Raw genomic sequence first — 26,614 nt, forward strand, 5'->3', positions numbered from 1 at the left:
TTAATCACAAAGTTCTTATATTCTAAGTGTCTTTGAGAACTACTTAGAAACAGACTTCCCTTGTATGACGCTAGGATTTTTCATCTTTCTCATTCCTGCCCTCTCATTCCTGCCTTCCCACTCACCCATCCCTCCAACACACATACACACACACACACACGCACATGCACACACACATGCGCACGCACACACACACACGTGTGTTATTCTCCTTTGTAAGCTTGCCAAGGGGCAAAACCTGGTCCTATTGGCTATTCTCAGACACCTTCCTGCAAAGGAAACTTTCATTTCCTATCAATAAATCTATCTTTTCCTTTCAGTATACCAACTTTGCTTAAGCAGCAAAAGGCAGTGAAATAACAAGATGAAGTTGTATTTTCAACCACCAACCCTATCTGATGTTAGCCTTAGGGATCCTCTGTGTGCTTGGCAAGGCTAAGTATAGAGTACACGCACGAGATTATAATCTACTTGTGGATGTACAGTATCTTCACATAGGGAGTAGGGGGGGTAGAATGCAGTAGAAGCTCTGGTTTGGCCTGCTATGTGTGCTATAGCACATTATAGAGCACTTAGCTTTTGTTATGAAGATAAACTCATTTAATAAGTTTAGTAAGCACACTCTGTGCACTGTAATAAGGAGGCAAAGATTAAAAGACATCATTTCTGCCCATGTGGTAAATAGAACATCAGGGTAAAAGGAAGATGCACTAAAAACTGTTTTAATAAAGGCTATATATATATATATATATATATATATATACACACACACACACAAAAGGTCACAGGACCAGAGTGGAGGGAACGTGACTGGCTCTGGGGATGGAGGTACAGCCATTTCCCAAAAGATATTTCAACTGGCTATTGCTGGATTTATAGGCACCTATCATTTAGAGAAAGGAGAAAAGCATTCCAGGCAAAGTATCCACACAAAACACAAGTGGGCACAAAACAATGCTAACACATCCCCTAAATTCACTGGACACGCCCCTTCCTTCAACATCTTCAGGCCAGAATGCCCCGTTTTCCCCACATATGTGTAAGAATGGGGTGGGGGTAGAGGAATTAAAATCAAAAACTATGTTTAAGATAAGGGACAGGAGATGAAAGTGGAATCTATAATGGAGGCCAGATTACAATGGGCTTTGTTCCTTGGGCTTAGTTTCATCCAAGGGCAGTGAAGAGATGTCAGAAACTTTTAACCAGAGGAGTGACAGAATTAGACAACTGGATATCAGACAGCTGTTGATAGAAGGTGACTTGTAGAATCTCCCCAGTCTTTCACCCACAGAAAGCCCCCTCACTAACCTCAATAAAGACTTTTCTTTGAGAAAGAAAGCCCCTTCCTTGGGGGTTGGCAAAGAATACAGAAAACGGTTTCAATCTAGACCATATCTGATCTCACCAGATCCTCTTCCCCAAGACTGCTGGAGGATGAGAAAATGGAGAAAAGGGGAAGAGGAAAAAAGGAGAACAAACATTAAGCATTAGGTACCAGGCAAGGTACTAGGTGCTTCACATACATTATTATCAGATTTAATTCAAAAAAACCTTCTGAGGTAGATAAAATCATTCCTATTTTAGAGAAGCCAACCAAGTTGCCAAGTATCACAGAGTAGTAGAATATGGAGGCGGAAAATAGGAATTAAACCCAAACTCAACTAACTCCAAAGATATTCATGTATGTAAGGATAATGTAGTTTCCCCCCCATGCCATCTTTATTTTTACAATGAACATTGTCCAGTGGACTATTAGTATCACTTTATAAATAAAGAAATTAAAATTCTGAAAGGTGGTCATACATATAATAAGTGGGTTGAGGAGGAGATGAGGTATAAGAGAAAGACAAGGCAGATGTCCTAGAAGGGTGCATTAACTGCATAAAAAAGCGAGCTACTGAAATACAGGTACCAAACTGACAAGACTCTTCCTCCATTATCCTTAGCACTGCACTAATGAACAATGTTTTATTGGTTTCAATGCTATTTTTGTTTCTATATTAAAGTGAAGGAATAGTTATGCAGATAAAATATGTATTGTAAAAATGGGTAAAGATTTATTTTTTGCTACCCCCCAAAAATATGTAAACCAAAAGGAAGACATGAGAAACAGCAATTCTTTAATCAGACACAGAGACTAGTATAATGGCAGTCCTTCTTTATCAAATATTAATTTATAGGTTTTGTAACTACTTTGTCCTGAATACATTATGCTTTTTTTATCATAAAAATGCTTAGAGGAGTTCAAATTGGATAAATACTAAGAAAATATCTAGATTATAATACAAACACATCAAGCCTCTATTATGTAGCTTTCTGCTTGCTTTAGAATTGAATTGACTGATATGAAAAATCACACAATTAGATTTTTATATTTGATACTGAACAAAGAACAGCTGCTTTTTTATAGATATATACCAGGCTACAATGAAGTCAAGAGCAATTTTTCCATTCAAGGAAAGAACCAGTGATGATGAGTCACATGAATCTCACCAATGTCACTATCTCTAATATTGACAATAAATTAATCCCTCAGTACTAGCAGAATCCACACCAACATTCCCAAATTGAGGTTGATACAGAGATTAGAGACAGAAGGCAACATACCCTGTCATCCTCGGTAAAGATAAAAACCAAGCTACCTTTTCTTTCCATACATACATAGTAACAGGGTTTTTTTTTACTAACTTAAGAAATTTTCAACATTTAATAACGAATAAAATAGGTTTTTCTTTTTTCATTCTGAGTGAAATTAAAGATTTGAGGGAAAATTACATCATTTCAACTGGTGGAACACAGTAAAATATATTAGAAAGATGACCATGCTCACTGTCTGTCTTGCCCTATGTACCCAACTCAAAATTAGTAAAGGAAGTATAAAAATATATATATATGAGTATATATGTTTATTTATGTTTATGTTTTAACATTGGAAAATGGATAAAGGACATAATGAAGATGACAGTAACCTGAACTATTGTTTAAATATCACTACAATAACAATATTATGACATACATTCAGATACCAGAGCAAAAACAGAGAAGAGAAACAGGAATTCTTTTCATTATTCTGATAAAAAGAATGGGGAAGAACTAATGAAAAAGCAGCTACTACTATGACAGTACAAAATTTCAATAGTATCTCCAAAACTCCAAAAAGTTTCTAATTTACTATCTGAAACCAGACAGAAGATAGCTTGTTTCATATACTGAAAAGCACAAACTGTCAAAAAAAGAAGCTAAATTTTTAAATGAAGCTAAATATTTTTAAAGTTATTAAGATATATGTAAACTGTACTTCAACAGTACATTTATATCATTCATATAGTAATATGTGACACTAAAATCCCAGATCATGACTTCCTGGAAATACTTCTGAAGAATTTCTGAGACCCTAGTGATAGAGTAATTATCCTCACAGGATGTTGGTTAAACAAAGTAAGTGAATAACTTGATATGGTAGTTGTAAACATTAACACCTGTAAAAATCAAATGTGAAACAATGTCACTTAATAGTGCTTTTGATAATGCTAAAATGTTATTTTCCTCCAACTCTGGGTTCCACAGGAAAATACAAGGGTGGTTCGGTACTTAAGACCTTCAAGAAGACCCTGTTTTCTATGTATTCCCCTATTTTCACTTTTAAGTTTTGTCTGGGCAATTCCAGTACACAAATAAGGATTTGTCATAAAGATAGGCAGGCATCACAGGGTATCACCTCATCCCCATCTTCAGGCATATGAATGTCTAACCTTCCAAAACACAAATTTTAGAAGACAAACTTGAGATTGAGCCTTAAAAAACTTTCACAAATGATTTTATCTCTATCTTTGTGACTATTTTAGTTATTTAAAGCTCTCCTGAAGCATGATAATATTTCATCTTTCTCTTACATGGCCCCAAATATGAAATGATCTACCATGTACATAAAAATATCTTAAAAATTAGAAAGAAAGAAGTGAGTAATTCCTTAACTAAGTTAAATATCTCTGATTCTTTTAGTATCTATTTTTGCAGCATGCTCTAAGAGGGATCTTTGTGGTGATGGAATAATTTGATTATGGTGGTAAACTGCATGAATCTACATTTGAGATAAAATGACATAAAATTATACACACATATTGGGGCACCTGGGTAGTTCAGTCAATTGAGCATCCAACTCTTGATTTTGGCTCAGTCATGATCTAAGGGTTGTGAGATCAACCCCTGCACCAGATTCCATGAGTGTGGAGCCTGCTTAAGACTCTCTCCCTCTCCCCCTGCCTCTCTCCCCTGCTCACTTGCTCACTCTCTCTTCAAACAAACAAACAAATAAATACAATTTTTAAAAAACTAGACACACGTTTTACCAAAATCTATTTCCTGGTTTTAACTGTACTCGTTTTAATACATGTAAGATGTTATCAATAGGGGAAACCATGAAGAGAACACAGGACCACTCTGTACGATCTTTGCATGTTCCTATTTATCTATAGTTTAATGCATCTCACAGAAATCATAAGATCTCACTGCCAGGAGTATAGGAGAAAAGTAGAAAGAGTAAGAAGGAACATTATTCCTGCAAATCTAAGATATCAATGTGGGTAAACACCAGGAAAGCAAATAACAAAAGCAGGTATATAATGGCAATAATCTGAATATTTGACAGTATATAATAAGCTTAATGGGACTAAGCATGATGTGAATATAACAACCAAATTATCTATCTGTATGTCAACCTATATCCTTTTCTGGGGTCTGAAAATATATCCTACAGACCTACTATAAACAAGAAATTCTTTCAAAATCTTGAATTTTATTTTAAAATGCATGTATTTTACACTGATGTCATTTTCACATTCATTTATGTTTTTAAACATTTAATTTACCAGTTAAATTATTTACCAGAATTATTTTTTTACCAGAAAATTAATGAAGGGAAACTTCATTTCAAATGGAGTCAGGGAGCCCTGAAGAGAAAGCTCTCATGCAAATCTTGCCATCAAGGCTTACTTCACATTCCTGGGCAGAAAGAAGTTCACTTTACTACCCCAGTAGGAAGAAAGAAGATTTCCACCTTGCCCAGCAACAGCTTAGCCAACGACAACCTGCCACAATTCAGCCAATGAGAAAACAATCGGCACCCTGAACTCTCACTTTCCTCCAACAGACTTTTGTTCAAAGCATTCCCTCCCCAACGTCCTCCATTTTCTCTATCAAGTAACTATGGTTTGTCTATGGTTTGCCATCGCTTGTATGTCCCAAATTGTAATTCCTCTGTTATTCCCAAATAAATTCATTTTGCTGATAAAATAACTGGCTATTTTATTTTTAAGGTTAACACCACTTTCTCAAAAAAAAAAAAAAAAAGTTAGTAAATCTGGCATTCACAGAAGATGGACAAGTTTATCTGTCGCTTGGAACCCTCCAACATAACTCAGAGTACCCCAATTGGAGAATCATCATTTTATTTTCCACTTACAAGGTGGTGATTCACAAATTGTTTTGCTGGCCTATTCTGAAATAGCCATTAGATCCTTGTTGACTAAGCTAACTTCAGGAAAATTCTTAGAAGAGGAATAACTGCTAGCAATCTATCATTTCAGCTATGACTTCCAAAAGGCCTTATCCTAGGAACCATGTACCTGCCTCCTGTACACAGAGCCTCCCCAAGGAAACATCATCTATACACCGTCTCACTTCAACAAGAAGGAGTAAAGCCTGAGGCATTTTCACAAACATATGTAAGAGTAGGCTTCCTGCATAAGTAGCTTAAAAATACCTGCTTCTTATTTTAAAGTTTTCTGGGAATTTAGCAAAATTAAATTTAGAGAAAAGGTCCAAAACTACAAGGCTCATTTAGTCGTTCCCAATCAGATTCACATCACTTGAGAAGGTCAGATAAAGGAAGCTTTTATCACCTCAACGTAATTAAAAATCTCAAGCTGACTTCTATGACCAGCATTTCAAAAAAGTGATACAATACACCAGAAGGTATTTACTTTGGTTTGAACACACTCTAAGAGTTCTGAAGTTTAGCAGGAAATCATGTTTCTGGTTTGGTAAAACAAACAAACAAAAACTGAATGGTCCCCTCTGGGAGCTAAGCTATAAAGTGCTTCTTAAAACCAGGAGATACCCAAAAAGTTGTTAAATCACTGAGTAATGTGTTAAATTGAAAATTAAAACAAAACAAACAAAAAAAGAAACTACTACTTACATAGAGAGTATGATCTGTTTAAAAGTGTTTCTACTGTGTTTTTTCTCCAGTTTCTAATTGTAAAAAAATAAACAGATCCAAAGTACATTTAAGAATGCATTATTTGAGGTTATTTTATCACCAATGATAACTGAACGCAATGCACAGGAATAAGACAGCACAGCTCATACAGAGTTATAAATTTACCAATAAATAAGGCTGGACCAATGTAATAAATAAAGTCCTAAAACTGAAGAAGTTAATGAATAATTTTATATACTAACGTTGTAAAAAAGCAAAAAGCCATCTCTAATGTAGAAAACATTCATCGATGGTACTATATACAATGGAAAAGTCAAAAGTATAGACTTTTCATTATCTGTTTTTAAAGGATTCATAGCCTTCTAAAATTTTTCACAACTGAACATCTAAAAATAAAATATCCATAATATATTCCTAAACAAACCACACTGTGGTAATTAATACTGAGAGCATAAATTCCATTATTAAAACTTAACTATTTATACTTTGAAACCACACTTACAAACAAATAGGGAAAATCATGCTGAGCTCAAAATACTAGGTTTCTATGAAGACAAATCACCTTTCTTATCTGAACCGCTCAGATCAAAATGTCAAAACAATTAAATTACAATTTTGTCTGACATCCAATATCCTATGCATCAGTGCAAAACAGACAAGCCTGATTTCAAGCATACCGTTTGCTTTTAAATGGCAAACAAATTGAGCAATGAATCAAATTTTGCAAAAGAAAACATGAGACAATATGCCAGATCACAGAGGTCAAAGAATTCATCAAGACTCACTTTCTATGTAACTATATGCTTTTGGCTCAGGGGGAGAAATTATCCATTCCTTCATACAAATACAAAAATAGACAAACATAGGACAGATACTTATCTGCCTATATACCAAATATGACTATAAATCACATTTTTAAAAATCACATTGATTTTTTAGCTATATGTGCACACTTATATTTATGTGTATTCATATCTGTATATATGTTTACACATGTGAGACCTTAAATTTTTGACTTAACAAACCTAGTTCTTCCATGTTGCTATCTTATCTATTTCTCTAAATGTACCATGTAAAAAAATTATACCATCTTATTTTTTCAGCTGTAAAAAGGACTAAAATGATCTTGAGCTACCTGTTCATTTTTCAGTAAAACAAAACAAAACAAAACAAAACCTGAAGGCCAAAGAAGACATGGACACAAAAGCTATCCAGGGACAGACTGGTAAAAAAAAAATTAGATAATTTTTTGCCCAAACAATCATGTTATACACTAAAGGCACAGACTCCTAAAAACTGATTAGGTACTCTGTCAGATGAAACAATAATGGGCTTCTATTGTTATATTTTATATTTACTTACTTTTCAAAGGAAAGTGTTCTTTCAAAAATTCACTAAGCCCTCATGAGAAAATAAAATAATGACATACTAGAATATTCTACCCAGGCATATTTAGATTTCATACCTGTTCAACTGTAATGTACATTCAGGATTAGTCAGCATCTTAAAGACTTTACATATAATCACAATATAAGACTACCTAAGTACAAATCATTGATTTATCAATTAATTTTCATTCTCTGGCTAAAATTCTTTTCATATATATTTTTCCTATGTATCTAAAAAGAATGCAGCATTATAGCTTAGGATACGGATGCTGTAACAGAACTGCTTGTTCCACTACTTACTACTATGTAATCTTGGGTAAGTTACTTACCCATCCATGCTTCAGTTTCATTTTTGAACTAATAAGACCTGTCTAATGGGGTTTTGGTGAAAATTAAATGTGTTAGTACATACAAACCAAAACAACAGTGCTAGCTCTTAGCAAATGCTTAAAAAAATATTAGCAATTATTGCTAATTTCTGGTGGCCTAATAGATTAACTAACATATTGGAGCCAAAGGAATCTCAGAGACCACGTAGAATAGAGTTTGGCAAACATTATGTAAAGGACCAGAATAAATATTTTAGCCTTCTCCAGCTACACCATCTCTGTCTCAACTACCCAACACTACAATCTATGACAAATGCAGATACTATGATCTATAATAGATACAGACAATAAACTGATGGATATAGTTATGTTCCAAAAAACTTTACTTACAAAAACAGGTGACAGACTGGAGTTTACAGCCCCCTGATATAGACACACTCTACAGAAAGTGAAGAATAGAGAGATCAAATGAGTAACAGAAATTTGCCCAGCAAGTCATTGGCAGGTACAGAACTAGAACCAACTAAAATTCAGTTCAACTGTCTTTTTACCTATCATATAGGAGAGGCTCCATGAAGTCTTCCTATTATCTACAAACAGAAGCAATCTCTCCATTTTCTACCCTCCCACAACAAGATCAACAGAAAACTGACAGATTTTAATTTTTTTTAAAGCTTATTCATTTCTCAGAGACCGAGCATGAGTGGGGGAGGGGCAGGGAGAGAGGGAGACACAGAATCTGAAACAGGCTCAGGCTCTGAGCTGTCAGTACAGAGCCCGATGCGGGGCTTGAACTCATGGACCGCGAGATCATGACCCGAGCCGAAGTCTGACACTTAACCGACTGAGCCACCCAGGTGCCCCAGAAAATTGACAGATTTTAAAGGGTGATAAATTCACTGGGGTTCATTATACTATTCTCCCTACTTTTGAGTGTCTGATAATTTCCATAATAAAATTTTTTTAAACTTCAAACATTTAGCAAGTCCCTCAGAATATTAGTGTACATTCTTTTGTTTTTGTCTCTAGTAGATATGGCAATTTGAAGGCAGGGATTATGTCATTTGCATCTTGGTATCACTGTCTCCTGCCTCATACAGAATCCTATTTTATAATTAGAATTCAATAAACAAATGGTCCCTAAATAACTAAAGGAGAGTCATCTCAAACAGATACTATTTCCAATTCCAACAATCCTCTCCAAATTGTCAAACTGCTCAATATCCATAAGCAAGGTTGTCAACATGCTATCTTTCCCTATACCCAATTGTTGTCAATCCAGTCTCATTTATATCATTTTCTCTTTTTTTCTTTTTTTTTTTTTAACATTTATTTATTTTTGAGAGATAGTGTGAGCAGGGGAGGTGCAGAGAGAGAGGTAGACACTGAATCTGAAGCAGGCTCCAGGCTCTGAGCTGTCAGCACAGAGAGATCATGACCTGAGCTGAAGTCGGATGCTAAACCGACTAGGCCACCCAGGCGCCCCTCATTTATATCATTTCAAAATCTAACCTGAAGTCTACTTCTAGCTAACATCTCTTTCTAGGTCTGATACCACCTATCCATAAGTGGATTCACCACCAGCAACAACACTGCTCTCCATCAGATTCCATTTGGTACTCAAAAACTAAACCATCTGTTTGATGTGATGATAATATTCTTAGAACTTTACTGTAGTTATCTAATAGCACTAGAGCTAAAATTCAATGTTTTTACCTTCCTCATCATAGCCTTTCCCAGATTTCATGATATGATCTTGCTTACCTTATTTCTTCTTTCACGTGTAGCTAAATTTTATTCTAGAATCTCAACTTTCTTTCCAAGTCTTCTCCCAAGCAGAACCCAAGGCTGAAATTCCCTCTTTTTTCCTCAACAAACACATATTTCTTTGCTTCAAGAAATTTTCACAATCTCAAAGTATGTGCTCATCAAATATACCATGAACCAAGAGGAAAAAAGATAATATTTCCTACAAATTTCTAATGTACCACAATTGCCACTCACCACAATGACAAAAGAGAAGAGATCCAAAGAGGACATCCACACACGTTCCCATCTGCATCTGTGTCCACAGTTCTCCCTCACTTATTACTATAGATAAATAGTCCATCCTACTAATAGATAACCTCTCGACTGTTGCATCCTCTCCAACATAAGAACAATCCCTCTCCTTGCATCATCAATTTCCCAGGTCTTTGGGCTCTTTCTCATTAGCATTAACAACATACCATTGTTTCACACATCATTAAAACTCTTTTTATATCATATAGCCCTCCAACAAATCCTCCATTTCTCTCCCTATCTTTTCAATAAAAATCTTCAAAGATTTTTGATGCATACCATCATGCTCTTCAATTTTCTCTTCTCTATCACGTTCTAAACTAGCTTTCACCATCCACCACTCCATGTAAAGTATCATCAAATCACCAATGATTTCCTTTGCTAAGTCAATTGTCAATCTTCATCTTTAAAACAGGTGACCAGTCCCCTCCCTAATTCTTCAAACACTTCCTTCATTTGGCTTCCAGGAGCCCACACTCTCCAGCTCTTCCTATTACCAAGTATGCAGCTAGTTTTTAGAATCCTTTGATCATTCCTTCTCAACTCATAATGTGGAGTGCCCCAATGCTGTCCTTGGTCCTCCTCAGTTTTCTAAGCCCACACATTTTTTTATGAATTTATCCAATCTCTTCACTTTTAAAATCAGTTATATGCTGAAAAATCATAAATTATCATTAGCCTGGCTTTCAGACTGCCTGCTTGACATCCCCACTTGGTTATTTAACATGCATCCAACCCTTAACACGTTCAAACCCAAATTCTTAATCCTCACCATATCGTTCTCCTGCTCTATTCCCATCTCAGTAAATGGAAATTCTATATTTTCAGTTGCTTAGGCAATTAAGTTCTCCTAAATTTCTTTTGCTTTCACACTCCATACCCAATCTGTCAGCAAATCCTGTGGATTATACCATCAAAATACATCCAGAATCTGAACTTTTCACCACCTCCACTGTTACCATCCTGGTCTAACCTACTATCATCTGTCACATGGATTATTATAATAGCCTAACTGGCCCCCCCTGCTTCCGCCCTTGCCTTCCTTCAATCTGTTCTCATTATGCCACAGTAATGGTGTTAAATAGTTGTTAGTTCTGATGAAAACACTCCAAAGGCTTCCCATATCATTTCAAGTAAAATCTAGAGTCATTACAATAGCTTACTAGACCATTAGTACAATCTAGTCTCTCTTTCATTTAAGACCATATAGCCTATTTCCCTCCTTCCTCCACTCTACTGAACCCACACTGGCTTCTTTGTGGATCTCTGAACACACCATTTTGTTCTGTAGACCTAGAAAGCTCTTGCCCCAAATATCACATGGCTGACTCCTTCAACTACTCTAAGTCTAATGAAAGGTCACCTTCTCTGAAGGTCTTCCCTTACAATCCTTTTTTAAACTACTAAACACACACACACACACACACACACACACACACACACACACACACACACCCTTTCCCCACAGCACTTACTATAGTACCATCACATATTTTTCTATGTATTGTATATACTGTCTCCCTCCACTAGAATGTATATTCCAAGAAGGCAGTGCTTTATTGCAGCGCCAAAAACAGTGCTTGGCACACATCGGGCACTCGATAAATATTTGTTGACTAAATGAATAAGTATTCATGTCTCTACGTAAATCTGATAATGCTTTTGTAAGCAAGTAACAAATTGATCATTTCATCCTTGTTAGTCCTATAATAAAAGTCCATAATACTCTTTGTATGGTACCAGGAATATATTAGTTCACTCTTGTGAAGAGGAGTTACTTTCTTATTTCTCAGAAGTCTTGAAATCAGAGATTACTGCCAATTGAAACTACTGTTAAAGATATCCTCTTCCTATTGAGAATTCTTAGGGATTTTAAAGAAATGGGGAAAATCCTACTCCAACATAAAACCCAATCCTTTCCTTAATCCTTTTGGCCATTCACCCAGAGCTCTTTGTATCACTTTTGCAGTGTTCACCATGGTCCCTTCTCCTGGATATGGAGTCTCTGCAGGACAAGAACTGAATCTTGTTTCTCTCTTAACCCGTCATCCAGTATCCATGACCGGCATTCAAAGAACTGTTACTGGATTGAACTCAATGGAGTGAATACCACAGAAACCTGTGACATAACTGCTTATAGTTGTCAAGATGTAGTCCATCAACAAGTAGCACCGCTATCTAGGTTTCTACGGTCGGTTTCTAACAAACCCACGTCTTCTGTTATGTCTAAGTGAGGCAGTGGGACCTTCACGCGCAGGTCCAGGATCTATTACTCCTCTCAGGATGCACAAGTCACAGGAAGCAAAGGGAGGATAGAAAAGTAAATGATACTGTACGTGTGCCTGTTATTCTAACAGTGAGGAACAAAAGAACACAGACACCAAAAGATGAGACACCCAACAAACGGGGTGATGGAAGGGGGAAAAGTACAGAATTCGGAAAACGAAGGGGTCAAGGGGGCTAGAGGATGGAGCTACGCAAGAAGGAGACCGCAGGGCAAACGTGTACTAAGGCTGACGCTAAGGTAGAAGCCAGCGCAGGCGCTAATCACAGGCTGCTCTTTCAACACTTTCTCATAAACTTCCTCGAGAAAGAGGTCCTGCGCGTCCTCCGGAGCGGCATTCCACACGCGGGGCGTCACTCGGGGCGAGCCATCCCCAAAACACCGGTCCGCAGCGCCGCTCGTCTTTACCTGCGTCCCGCTAGGGTGTCGCGTGGGACAGCCCAGCCGGCTTGCGTGCATGTGTGAACGTGTCAGAAAAGGGCACTCGGGAGTTGCTAGGCTCCGCTCGTAGACAATCGGCTTCAAGAGGTGGGCGGGGGGCTCGAGGCGGGGATGGGGGCTCCCTCGGCCAGCGAATGGCGGGGGGGACTGGCGGAGCCAGGTGCCCCGCGCGCCGCCCCTCGGGGTTGCCCCCGCCCTGCCGCCGCCCGGGCGCCCCTCCGCCCGGATCCTGACGCCCGGTCGGCGTCCCGGGACCCACGCAGGGGTGCGGCCAGCGCCACAGCCGCGCCAGTCTGGGCGGGAGAAAGGGCCGAAAGGCTCGGCCCAGACCGCGCCGCCTCAGAGCGCCTAGCTGGTTTTGGCAAAACTTTGAAAACAGAAAGACTTCGTTTACCTGAGCGGCGCGGGCGCGGGCTCGTCTGCGGTACGGCTGCCGAGCGCGGGCCGGGTTTTCAGCAGCCGTAAAGCGGGAGGAGAGCGCGCGAGCCGCGGCGCGAGCCCTCGCCCCCGAGCGGCGGCCCCGGCGCCTCCGCCGCGAGCGTCAGCCGCTTGGCAAGGAGCGGGCTGGGCTGAGTCATAATAAAAGACACGCTTGCCGAGCGAAGTGGGAAGAGGGGCCTCGAGGAGCTGTGTTAAATGGCAAGAGGTTCAAAAATAGGAAAGGAATTTATTTTAAGGGGACAAAACTGAAAAGCTTGTCTCAAGGTGGGACAGATATGAGCTTCTTTTATAATTTGCAAATAGTTTACAAATACTTTTTGTGTCTAATAAAACTTTTTATTAAAGATTTTTTTTTTCTTTAAGTGCATTACCTGTGGAGCCAGTGAATGGGGTATAACGCTCAGCTTCACTTGCAGCTCTCAGACCTTGTGCAAGTTACTTGAATCCCTTGCCTTTGTTTCTCATCTGTCAAACGGGATAATAAAAGTGCCTCCCTCCGGACAGAAAATGCTTGGAGGGTACTTGGCATAGTGCCTGTACTAAACGTTAATTATTAGGATTTAAAAATAAAGTGGGGTTAAGTGAAGACGAGCCTAGATGAGCAGCTTTACAAGGAAGGATTCAAAAATAAAGCAAGGACTTTTTGCAAGTGGGGTAAATTAGACAAATGCCTCAATGGAAGAAAATAAATTGGTGCCTCTAAAAAAATAAGTGAAGTCAATAGATGTAGCTGAGGTGGAAAAAGGAAAAGAAAAGGAAAAAAGGGGGGGGGGTAGGAAAACTAGGTGCAGTGACCAGACATCTGAAGCTTCATGGGGAGTGGAGGAGGAGTATATTTACTTGCTATTTAGAAAATCATGACAAACTCCCTCTGCTGAGGGAGATTTTTAAAAAATATTTAAACAGATAAACAACTGTCTCAAAATGAGCCCCAAATGAGGAGCCTCCGCTCCAATGAATGAGATTTGGCAGTTCTGCAAAATGAGGAAATTCTTCCTTGTGCTGCATCTTAGTGGGTTGAGTCATCAAACCCATAGCAAAACTTAGTGGGCTGGATTCCTGAAAGACATGCCAGATGGATGCATTCTGCTTAGTTTTAATAACTGTATGATGTTCCCTCTGTACTGTCAATTTTGGAAGAAAGGAATCTGAATAAAGATTTGAGAAGAGAACTTGAAAATAAAAGCTAAGCTACTTATTTATTACATGAGTATCCATCCACAATGAGCATACAGTTAAAGACTGCAAAACAAGTAATCATTTCTCCCAGTTCTGTTCTCCCTTCCCTTTGTTTCTGCTTTTAATGTATTTCTTTTTATCCACTTTTATTATATCATTTTTATACAATGAACCTACCCAGGGGAGACGTGGTTTTAATTAATACTAAGGCATGGAAGGAATTTTAGCTAGGCCTCTCTAAGTAGGGTCAAACTTTCTGAAAGAAAGGTTTTTCAGTTGAAGTTTTAATGAGAGCAAGGGTAAATTGGCAGATGTGAAATCAGAAGTTGTTCTAGACAAACAAGAAAATAGACTGAAAAAGAGAATGGAATAGAAATCAGAAAGAGTTCTATTCCCTAATTACTGGAAGCATGGAAGACTAGAGGAAAGTTTTCTCTATCAGATCAAGAAAAATGGGTATCTTGCTTCACCACCCAGCCTTTCGAATACAAACAAAAGAAAGAAAAGAGGAGAGAAAAAAAAAAAAAAAAAACCTTTATCAGATTCTTGAAATGAATTCCTAGGAGGTCTCCTGCCGGGTAAAAGATTTGGAGGTGCCTCTTTCAGGGAAAAACACCAGCAAAATATTTGAGGGGATTAATTTTTGCAGAATTGGGGAAAACCCTAAGATAAGAATCCCACTCTCTTTGTTTCAGTTTTGCTAAGCCTTAAGGCTGAAGCCAACAGATTTTCATTAAACCTTTATTAATGAAACAAAGAGATGAAATCTTAAATGGTGTGAAGCCCTTAAACTAAAAGGAGCAAGAAAACAAAACCAAAGCCCAGAAAATAAACAAAGAGATTAGGAAGTTTTTTCTAAGGGGAACCTTTGAACTTTTGGCTGTCATGTGAATGCTTGTGACTTGCTTTAGGCAAATAGGAGATATAAACTGAAGCTGAAACCAAAAAGATCTGGTCAGTTCAGATAAAAAAGCTTACCTTGCCTGAAATGTTTTGGTCTGAGAAGATAATTCCATTCATTTTAGGTAGAGACAAAAACTCACCACCTGGTTTTGTATGCCCATTAACACCTCAATCACCAGAATCTACTTGAATGCGTTTTTTAGTAGGACTCCTGGCACTTTGTGAACTAAACCTTGGCTCATGGGCTTTTGAGCATTTTGTGAATTTATCCAAAAGTATATTTTGACTAATAAGTGTTTGCTTTTAAAATTCTTATTCCATCATTATTAATGTTAATAATGTAAAGCAGAGTGACCTGCTTTTTAAGGTTTTTATAGATAGAATATAACAGGTTATAATTGTATCAGTTGATGACATTACAAGTTTCTTTGACACAACTGAATTAAACTTTCGTGTGCTAATATGATTTCTAATTAAGAAATTTCTTATTTCATAGAAGATTATTATTGGAAGGGACTGATTGCACTGTGAAAGTCAACATTGTTCTAACTTAAAACTCCAGTGTAGTAAAGGTTTCTTGCCACATTCCAAATACTGTTACGTTACCTGTTGCTAAATCACTGAGTAATAGGAGCAATAGTTAAACAGCCTCAACAAATTTAGTTTTGAAAACTAATTTCAGGAATGCTACTAACGACTATAGCAAAGCTGAAGTGAGATTCTCAAGCCAAAACTGAGTGTTAGCTGAGAACATTATGTTACAAGATTCCTAGCTAATCCGGCTCAATAAGGGAGGACAATCTTAAAGATACAGATCCTTGTCCTTCTCTGTCAACAGCAACAACACATATGTACTTATGAATCTATATGTACTTATGAAATCTTACATATTTTAGAAGAGGTTTATTTGAAATTATTCATATCTATAGCGCTGATCTTTTTTAGACATTTGAAGTGGGTTGAAGAATGATCACTTTATGGTTTCGGTTTTGGACAATGTCACAACTACAGATTCTCGGGTTAATTAAAATTTTCATTGGAAACATAAACAATTGTAGAAAATAAGCCCTTTCATACATTTCTGATTGGAGTATAAATTATTATAACCCCCTACAGAGAGCAATTTAGTAACAAAATTAAAACACCAAAATTACACTCTCCTGGAACCAGCAAATTACTTTTGGGAATTGATTTCTGTAGAAATAACACATGTACAACATTATTCATTGTAACAACAAAAGTTTGGAAATAACCTAAAAGTCCATCTGTAAGAGACTAGTTACATTAATTATAGTACATTCATCCAATAGAATGTACTGTATGCAACTGTAGTTGTCAGGGAGGGGGGAGAAATTGAATGAACTTTTCTGTAAACAGTTTTGGGAAATGCAAGATATACAAAGTAGAAAAAAAAAAACAATGTGCAAAATATTGTACTTGCAAAGAAGAAATATGTTTGTATTCATTTATACATTCATAAATTCTTGAGGGGAACATAAGAAACTAACAATAGTTACTCACAGTAAAGGAGTAGTCAAATGTATTCATTTGACTCAGAAACAGGTGCAAAAGAGACTTCGTTGCATTTTTTTGTTGTTGTTTTCCTTTCCGTATAAATATATTACCTATTTGAAAATTAATTTATTTTTTTAATTTTTTAAGTAACCTAACCTAGAGCTTGAAGTCATGACCCCAAGGTCAAGAGTTGCGTGCTCTTCTGACTGAGCCAGCCAAGTGCTCCTGAAAATTGATTTTTAGTTTTTTTTTTAAGTTTATTCATTTATTTTGAGAGAGAGAGAGAGAGAGAGAGAACACCTGTGAGCACACGTGGGGAAGGAGCAGAGAGAGAGGGAGAGAGAGAGAATTCCAAGTAGGCCCTGCTGCCATCAGCACAGAGCCTGATGCTGGGCTCAAACCCACGAAACCATGAGGTTATGCCCTAAGCTAACGTCTGAGGCTTTACTGACTAAGTCACCCAGGTGCCCCTGAAAATTAATTTTTAAAAAAGAAAACAAATACCAAAGAGTATATGTTAGGTATAAAAAGATAAAGTTAGGAAACTTTTTCTGTAGCTGAATAATCTCCCTGTCATAACTCCAAAAGTCTTGAAGTTTACTATGAGAAGAATTCCTGAAAGCTAAACTATGAATTCTATCTATATCTGTTTTGACTATAAAGAACTATAGTATTTGAAAATAGTTGAAATTCATTTTCATTTCTCTCTAATGACTTTAAAGTTCCCAATAGTAGAGAAATTAATATATAAAATACAGTGTATTTTATGCTAATAAATTGTTCAGAGTTTCTACAACTCACTGGTTTTGCTGAAAATATGGTATAGTAGCAAATACTAATATTTAATTCTATAATGGCTTAAAGAAAATCATTGTTACATAAATACCTTTGAACCACATACTTTCTTTAATTGTTACCTATATAATGGTCCTGCTATTTCCAATGCTTTTGGGGAAGTTAATGGTCTCATTGTGAGGAACTTAATGACAATAAAGAAAAAAAGAAATTCTAATCACTCTGCTTACGGAGTGTTTTGATTTTCTACATTTATTTGTGTAGAAAAAGTTACTTAGGGGCGCCTGGGTGGCTCAGTCGGTTAAGCGTCCGACTTCAGCTCCGGTCATGATCTCGCGGTCCGTGAGTTCGAGCCCCGCGTTGGGCTCTGGGCTGATGGCTCAGAGCCTGGAGCCTGCTTCCGATTCTGTGTCTCCCTCTATCTCTGCCCCTCCCCGTTCATGCTCTGTCTCTCTCTGTCTCAAAAATAAACATTAAAAAAAAAAAAGAAAAAAAAAAAAAGAAAAAGTTACTTAGCTGAGAAAGTGGTATCTAGATGTTGACAATGTGTGTATGACTTCTTGAAAATTAAGCAGTGTGACAGAAACTGCCAATCTCACTAATATCTATACACTCCATACATTTTTCAGCCTCCCTTACAGTTATATTTATCATATGACTGAGTTCTGCCCAATGGAATGTGGACAGAAGTATGCCATGATCTCTTTAGTTGTTGTGCTGGGTGGTTGGAGAAGCTCCACCAAAGGACTTTAAGTACTCTATCCCTCAGTATCAAGTTAGGAAAAATAAACCACATTATTCAAAGATAGGAGGTTTAATATTAGGACAATCATTATACAGTGTGTAATCTGTGAAGCTGAAGAAGCAGAAAGGGAACATTCAGGTAACTCAGAAGTAATTGCAGGCAACAACTATCGCTCTAGAGCTGGGTGTGGTAGAGCTTACAAAATAGGCTCCATGACTCCACCTCCTGGTATCCGTGCCCTATGCAATATCTTCCCTTTGAAAATGGGCTGGACTTAGTGATACTTACAGTGAAAAGGATAAAGCAGAAATAACAAGATGTCGCTTCCAAGTTTAGCATATAAAGATACTATGGCTTCTCTCGGCATGCTTGCTTTCATTCTCTCTTGGATTACTCACCTGGGGAAAGCCAGCTGACAAGTCATGAAGCAGTGCTTTGGAGATAAAAGAGATGAAAGTTCATGTGGCAAAGATGTGTAGCCTGCCAACAGCCATATAGGAGAGCTTGGAAACGGATTTCTCCTCCTCCCAGTTAAGCCTTCAGGTGAGACTATAGTGCCTGTCAGCAGTTTGAATGCAACCTCACGGGAGACTTGGATCCAGAGGCATCCATCTGTGTCCACATTGCTAACCCTCAGAAACTGTGAAATAATATATGTTTGCTGTAAGGCACTAGTTTCTGGGTAATTTGTTATGTAGTAATAATGACAAATACAGTAGGGAATCAAAAGGGAAAAGATGAGTAACCAAAACCTAGGAACTCAGTGACCATATGTAACTTGGCTGTCAGTCCTCTGAGGAGGATGTAGGTGGGATAGACCCCTTCCCAATTATAGGTAAAACATAGAGGCTGATGACACTCCACACAACAAGAAAATTTGAGAAAAAGTTTATTATTGACACAAAGACTCCTGGGAAAGAACAGCATTCACAAGTAGGTCCATGCTGACTTTAGTGAGGCAGACAGAGTAGGTTGGACCCTCATAGTGGCTCCTATATTGGGACTAAAAGGTAAAAGTTTTTGTGCATGGGTTGGTGATTTGCAAGGTTCGAATTGCTCGCTGCTGCCAAAGAAGAGGCACAGTTGGGGTTTCTTGTTAGCTTGTCCAAATGTGGGGCCAAATGGGAAAGGGAGGGTGAGGCTTAAAAAAATGTCGGAAATCAAATATCAAAAAATGAAATCAGACTCTTTATTAGTAGGTGTCTCCCAGGTACTGATTGTAATTCGGGGATTACAATCAGAGGAGGGATTCCAGGAGATGGTACTCTGACCTCTTAACAAGACACACAGCTGGCTGCAGCTGACACCTCTGAGAAAGCACAAGTCCAGGTTTGGGGGTAACAAAACATATTTGAAAAGGTGTCTGATTAGGGCTGCTCAAACCATGCTGACAGGATGAAAGAAAGTCTCTTCTCTTCTTTTCCACTTTCCAAAACTCCTTTAGTACTGCCTATTAGCAGAAATGAATTGGTGTCTCGGAAATGTAACCTATCCAGGGTATTTGGGTGGCTCAGTCGGTTAAGCGTTTGATTTTTGTCTCAGGTCATGATCTAGCACTTCGTGAGTTTGAGCCCCACATCAGGCTCTCTGCTGTCAGCGCAGGGCCTGCGTTAGATCCTCTGCCTCCCTCTCTCTCTCTGTCCCTCCCTCACTCATTCTCTCCTTCTCTCAAAAAACTAAATAAACAATAAAAAAGAAGAAGAAGAAGAAGAAGAAGAAGAAGAAGAAGAAGAAGAAGAAGGAGAAGAAGAAGAAGAAGGTAACCTATCCTAGACCTAGAAATACAGAAGACACTATGGAAGGCTGGATTTAGAGCAGAAACAATACCCAGAACACTTCTTACCTTTGTCATTTCAGCACTGTACACAACCCTCCTCACATTTTTCAATTTCTTTAGCAAGAACTTCATGCTTCCACATTTATTCCAATGAAAATATTCTAATCGTCTCCTCCAGAAGAGAAGACACACTCAAGAATGTCAACATCACCCTAATGATTTATTGGTTAGGTTAGTTCCTCTACTGCTCCAATCATAACCCTACCTTGGATACTTTATAACTAGCACAAAAGTAAAAGCACTAGCCATCATCACCAATCCTTATTTATGATAAGAACATAAGGAGGAAAAAGGGGAAATAGTGTATGCAACACTTATTACTAGAGCCATTGTTTCTGTAACTAGTCAGAAAAAAGTTTATAATTACAACTTCTTCCATTATCTGCTGCATGTTCCTCTGACCTCAGCCAGTATCTCTGCTTGTTATGGTTATTAAGCTGATAGAGTGACTCAAATCCTTATTCCTGAAGAATCTAATGTCTCAGTAATTCTATCTTTATTGCACTTCTGTAGTTTTCCATTAATTTTTACTATTAAAGATGTATGTGCTAAGAAGTAATCCAGAGAATCCACTTAGTTCCAATATAGTCCTCTCTGTGCCCAGTGTATAGCAGCAGGCTAATTTCTTCTTGATAATTAGGATCGATTGCTTCACCCAATAAAGTATCCTTGTCTTTTACAATTAATTCAGTGATATGAAAAACTCAAAATTGCCATATGGTGGTCTCAACTTTCAATTCAATGGAAAAATGGCCACATATCCTGATGGTAACATTCCTTAGTACCTTGGGAACTGATATTGCTAAAAGAATCAGAAAAGTCCAAAGTTTCAAAGATGGGAAGAAAGTTTTTAGAAATGAATAATTAGATGTAATAGTCAGAGGAGCTATTTATATTCCTTCCTCTTGGTTCTTGGAGCCATACATTCTGACCTTGAGAGAAACAGCACCATGTGTGTTCAAAACATACATTGTATGCTGTAGGAAAGTATCCCAGTCAGGGACATATATGGAAAGACCAATGAATGCCATTCTGCCACACTTCTTTTGCTGTAAAACAATGTTATGTGGGATTTCAAGATGGTGAATTTAAGCATTCCGCAAGTCTATGAATAGTGCCTTCTGGCCAAAGCATTGCTGGCAAGTAAAGCAGATCCATACCCAGAATAAATGTGCATTCCTGGAAGTCAAATCCCTGTTCCCACCGTGGAGGAGCCACTAAATGAAAAGACTTGCTTGAAGTCCTTGACTTTCTTCTTAAAGGAGAGCCAATACACCCCAAACATCTGCTTTAGACTTTGAGTGTGAGAAATAAATTTTACTGCATTAAAACACTGAGATTTTAGTGTTGTTTGTACTAACTTTCAGTCTATTTTTACTAATTCAAGCAGGAAATTTGCCTTCAACAAAAAATAAAAGAATTATAAATACCCATGAAAGAATTAAAGACTGAAACAGTTATCTACACAAAAACTATCCTTTTAACATCTAACATTAATACACATATTTCTATGTTTGATTGATGCATTGAGTTTTCTATCTTCATTCAAAAATTGTTTCCTATGTCTGAATAATGAGGATACTATTTTTTAAATGTTATTGCTACTACAACTGTTTATTATCACTATTGTTATTACTATTGATTAATTTTCTTTCAAAATATCAACATTTCAAGTAGCTCAAAGGGTTTCTTTCTGTCTAAAAGATGTGTTTTATTTAAAAAATCAGAGAATTTTCATAAAGTCAAAATTTTAATCATTCAGAAAATTAAAGGCAAGTTTTCTTTACCTCTATTCCCATTTCCCTCTTATGTATAATATAATTTGCTTTTTTATTTATTATATTTCTGCTATTCCAAAATGGTTTATTAACTAAAAGAATAACTGCATGGTTGCCACTTTTCTTTTTTACTATAGTACAAACCCATTAAAATATGATCACATCTTGAAAATCCACTTTTTAGTGATACATAGCTAGACTACAAGGTGGAAAAAAAGCTTGAGACTTTCTTTTTCATCCTCCGTAAATATAGCAAATGAACCAGAAAAAAAAAAAGTTAAATAGCAAGTACAGCCAAGCTCTGTTTTTTGGATGGATGGCTTAGCATGAATACCTGCAAAAGTTTGCCATAGTAAAGCATGTCTTAAATAGCTATAGCAAACAGTCCTAAATATAATGTAGAGTCCTCTTTTTTTTTTTTTTTTTTTAATTTTTTTTTTCAACGTTTATTTATTTTTGGGACAGAGAGAGACAGAGCATGAACGGGGGAGGGGCAGAGAGAGAGGGAGACACAGAATCGGAAACAGGCTCCAGGCTCCGAGCCATCAGCCCAGAGCCCGACGCGGGGCTCGAACTCACGGACCGCGAGATCGTGACCTGGCTGAAGTCGGACGCTTAACCGACTGCGCCACCCAGGCGCCCCTGTAGAGTCCTCTTTAATATAGAAATAAAATGTTTCTGGGGCACCCGGGAGGCTGTCAGTTAAGCGCCTGACTTTTGATTTTGGCTCAGGCCATAATCTCACAGTTCATGAGTTTTAGTCCTATGTCACGTTCTGTGCTGACAGTGTGGATCCTGCGTGGGTCTCTCTCTCTCTCTCTCTGCCCCTCCCCGACTTGCGCCGTCTCTCTCTCTCTCTCTCTCAAAACATAAATAAATAAACAAAGAAATAAACTTTTAAAAAAAGAAAATATTTCTCTAATGATTAAGGGGAAAAAAGACACCTAGAATACAGATTGGTTTTAATGATTTAATAAGTCTTATATAGGCAGACTAAATAACCACCCGAATATTACATAATATTTGTCCTCCAATTCATAGATATACTATATATATGTATGAATTGTGATTCCATCAATTCATCACTTTTATGAATTTTATCTATTGATATAACTTTCAATGTCTTCCATCCCAGTCTGTGCCATGGACATGTTAATTTTCCCCGCTGATACATGTCCTTGCTTTGGGAAGTGGTTTTCTCCATCCATATGAAACTGATAGGACTACCTAGGAAAGGGCCTTGCCTCCATTACCAGAGGGAAATTCATGATCCCAAAGCATCAGTTGACTGTTGAAAAGCTCCACAGACTCTAGGCCTAGGGTTGCTGAGGGCCAGTTTCCTCACTTCACAGAGAATCTCTAAAGGAAAGCAGAGCTGAGACAGAAAGTGCCCTGATAACATGCATCAGCCTTAGCCTGAGCCTAAGCCCTTACACCTCCCAGGTACATGAGCCATGTATACACCTATTTTCCTTAAGCTGGTTTCAATTAGATTTCTGTCATTCACAAACAAGAGTCTAGAAATTAAAGCTTTCACTTGCCACCCTTTCACTCTGTATTTCATCATGCTTTCTAACATATATTTTAGAATATTTAAAAACACAATGGAGGCAACAGAAAAATAATATAGCTATTAGTAAAAGAAAAGTGAACAACACTTTCAAGAAACCTAGGAGATAGACTATTTTCATGGATCCCAGGATAAGAAAGGGTGGGGCTAAATCCTTGCCAGGTGTTAGAGACCAATGATGGGTGTGCTCATTGCTACAGGGGTTTCATAACTTCTAGGCCCTGTAGCATACAGAGCTCTAATTCTAATACAGTACATATGTACCATGGTTCATTCTAGCCTTCCTCCCTTGCCTGTCTGTTTCCTCCCACTCTAGCACTCCAACCTTCTCTAGGTACAGAATTTCCAGACTATTTCCTCTATCCCTTCTTAACTATGGCTTACTTATTCCTTCTTAATATGGCTTTGCCCCACCCATCTCCATTACATGAGACCGGAAACCTGGATAGGGCTGGATTAGGGCAGGTTTCCCTTCCTCCAGATGAGATAAAATATCAGAATTGACTGTTATTGGGGAGAAAAGTTTGGGAGGTTTTCTCAGTGGATACTCTTTCTCTCCCCCTGGCAATTCCATGTTGAGGTTCTCTTAGATTTCTCCTGTGAGAACCTGGCAGGGCTCCTGAGGGAAACCCTGCAAGTATATGGGGTCCTCCTATGACTACAACTTCTGGAAACCTTTCACACTCATGATAGCATGCACTGTGCCTCCAGCAATTTCTCAAAGATTTTGTTGAAATGTTCATATTAGCCTATGGAATCTTGGCTTCTACTCCAGGGAACCAAATCTTTTTTTGATTTTTCTCTCTGAGTATATCTGACTATAGTTTATGGGGTGAATATTTGCCCTGTATCCTCTACATTTCCTTGTGTGTCCAACCCCTGCCCCAAATAACTTTTTTTAATGGTTATTTCTAATTATTCTTTTTAAAAAATTCATAGCATTAAATACCTGGTTATAAAAGTAATTCATTTTCATTGCAAATATGTAGAAAATCAAACACCAAATCAACCACAAGTTCAACATGCAGACACAACAAATATTTTGACATGTATACTTCTAGGAGTTTTTGAAAGTTTTTTTTGTTTAACATTAATTCATTTATTTAGCATTAAGATGCACTTTCAATTTCCCCTTGACATGGGTAAGTGCAGAAAATCTCCTTGGAGCAGATGCATGTGACCATTGTCTCAACATCAAATGACCTCATTTGGTTGTATACATTGGTCCCAGTGGCTGAGCCTGGGTTCTCACCTTGGGGCATTAAGCATGGTGCAACCCTCCTCCTCTTCCCAAGCCTGTGATGGGAACTACATAATTGAGGGCAGCCAACAGAGGGCAGTGATGCTCCAGTCTGTGCAGGAAAATGTTTAAAGAACCAGTTTAAGTGGCAGTGGGGACAATGGCAAACCTAATGTGGGTCCTCTCAGGGGACTGGTCACACTCTATTTCTCTCTTCTGCCTGGGGTTTTGGACAATACATAAGGGGAGGAAGCCTTAAGAAAGAGACCCTGGACTTCCTAATAACATGAGCATTGGAGTCTTAAGCAAATAATTAAAAAGCTTTGTTATCAATTTTCTCCTACGATTAAATGGACCACATTTGTAGCCAGATGCCTTTTTTACAAAATATTCTTCTATTTATTTTTATTTTGTTAACATTTCTAAAGACTTCTAAAAATTAAAACTATGCCAGGATTAATATATGCTTCTCTGACTTTTATAAATTCATTCAAAAGGGTAAGAAAAAAAATCAGGATAAAGGAGAATAGGAGTCTGGTTGTGCACTAATTTAGAGACCCAACATGCTCATGTGTGGTCATTGTCAACCTTTCCCTCCTGGGTGCACTCATTCTGAATGCCATTCTCCTAATAGGATGCCCACCAACAGGGTGAGAAGGAATAGAGGAAGGAGAAATACTCCACACTAATGTTCTCCACTAAAGCCCATATTATTTAGGCTGCAAGCTAGGCTACTATGATGAAAGGACAAAGAGGATCCAATAAGATAATAGTTTATTCCCTGCTAATGTAAACAGTCCAGAAATTAAGCAGGCAGTCTTGGCCTTGTAATCATTTCTGCCATATCCAACTCATGGCTTGGACTTCTACATATAACTCAGGGAAGATGCTCCAATGCTTGCCAGTTCCCAACCAGTGGACAGGGGAGCCTCTGCCCAATTATTTTTAGTACGAGACACAGAGTACTTGTTTTTTTACATCTCCTTAGACAAAACTCTGTCATGTGGCCACGCTTAACTGCAAGATATCTGGAAACTATAATCTTTACTTGGGCAAATATGTAGCCACTTAAAACTTTATTACATGGAAAGAGGAGAATGATAATAACAGACAACTAGAGATTTGCCACAGATCTCAACAAAGCCCCAGGCTTTACCAACACCCAGTTGCCTCTTCATATCAATTATACTTCACAATTGAAATGCAAGAAACTAAGAAGAAAATGGCAAGAAAGTCATGATTTTTTGTTATCTTTTTATCTTTTTTGTATATATTAGATGAAGTAATACATAAAAAGTATTCTGAAGATTTCCATAGTGGGAGTGCTACGTATTATAGCTATTTTTATCAATAGTATTTGTAGTATCAATATTGCAGTAGGTTGAATTATGGTCCCTAGATATGCATTTCCTCATCTTTGTAGGAAGATTTTATATTCCTATAATTGCTGCAATTACAATTGTGAGCTGTGGTGCCTCCATGAGAAGAAAATACATAGCTCCTCCATTCATGTTATGCTTGGTCATGTGACATGTATGTGATATGTACCACATCTAAGCAGAAGCTTTGAGAACCATATGACAACAGCATATCTCAACTAAGGGCTCAGACTCACATCCAATTCAATAATGACCCACAGTTGACATGAAATCCAAGTGACTGATAAACATTTGTTTCTTGTTATAAGCTATTGAAATTGTAGAATCATCCCTTACCTCAAGGCAAAGTTGATAAATATGATCATTATTTTACATGAGTCTGGAGCTTTAGAATACAATATAGAGAAGGGGGAGGTAGAGATAGTATAGAGTAAGATAGTGACTAGAGAGATCGTAGAGAATAAGAAGAACACCCATGATCAAAAATATGTAAAGAGTGAACCCTGCAA

The 26,614-nt window shown here is 37.7% G+C and overlaps 1 protein-coding gene across 3 annotated transcripts in view; it reads right to left on the reverse strand.

Moving 5' to 3' along the window:
- The window catches only part of NAALADL2 (N-acetylated alpha-linked acidic dipeptidase like 2), a 1,353,416-nt gene extending 1,339,939 nt beyond the window's left edge, over positions 1-13,477 (reverse strand). Inside the window, exon 1 of one of the 3 annotated variants that reach the window (XM_045502933.1) lies at positions 13,118-13,477. The gene's annotated coding sequence lies outside the window, so the exon portion shown is untranslated. Of the gene's footprint in view, positions 1-12,690; positions 12,873-13,117 lie in introns of those variants that run through there. The other 2 variants (XM_045502931.1, XM_045502932.1) reach the window with 2 other exon arrangements.
- Between the last annotated feature and the right edge of the window lie 13,137 nt (positions 13,478-26,614).

This window comes from Leopardus geoffroyi, chromosome C2, assembly GCF_018350155.1.
Source record: "Leopardus geoffroyi isolate Oge1 chromosome C2, O.geoffroyi_Oge1_pat1.0, whole genome shotgun sequence".
Lineage (NCBI taxonomy): Eukaryota > Metazoa > Chordata > Mammalia > Carnivora > Felidae > Leopardus > Leopardus geoffroyi.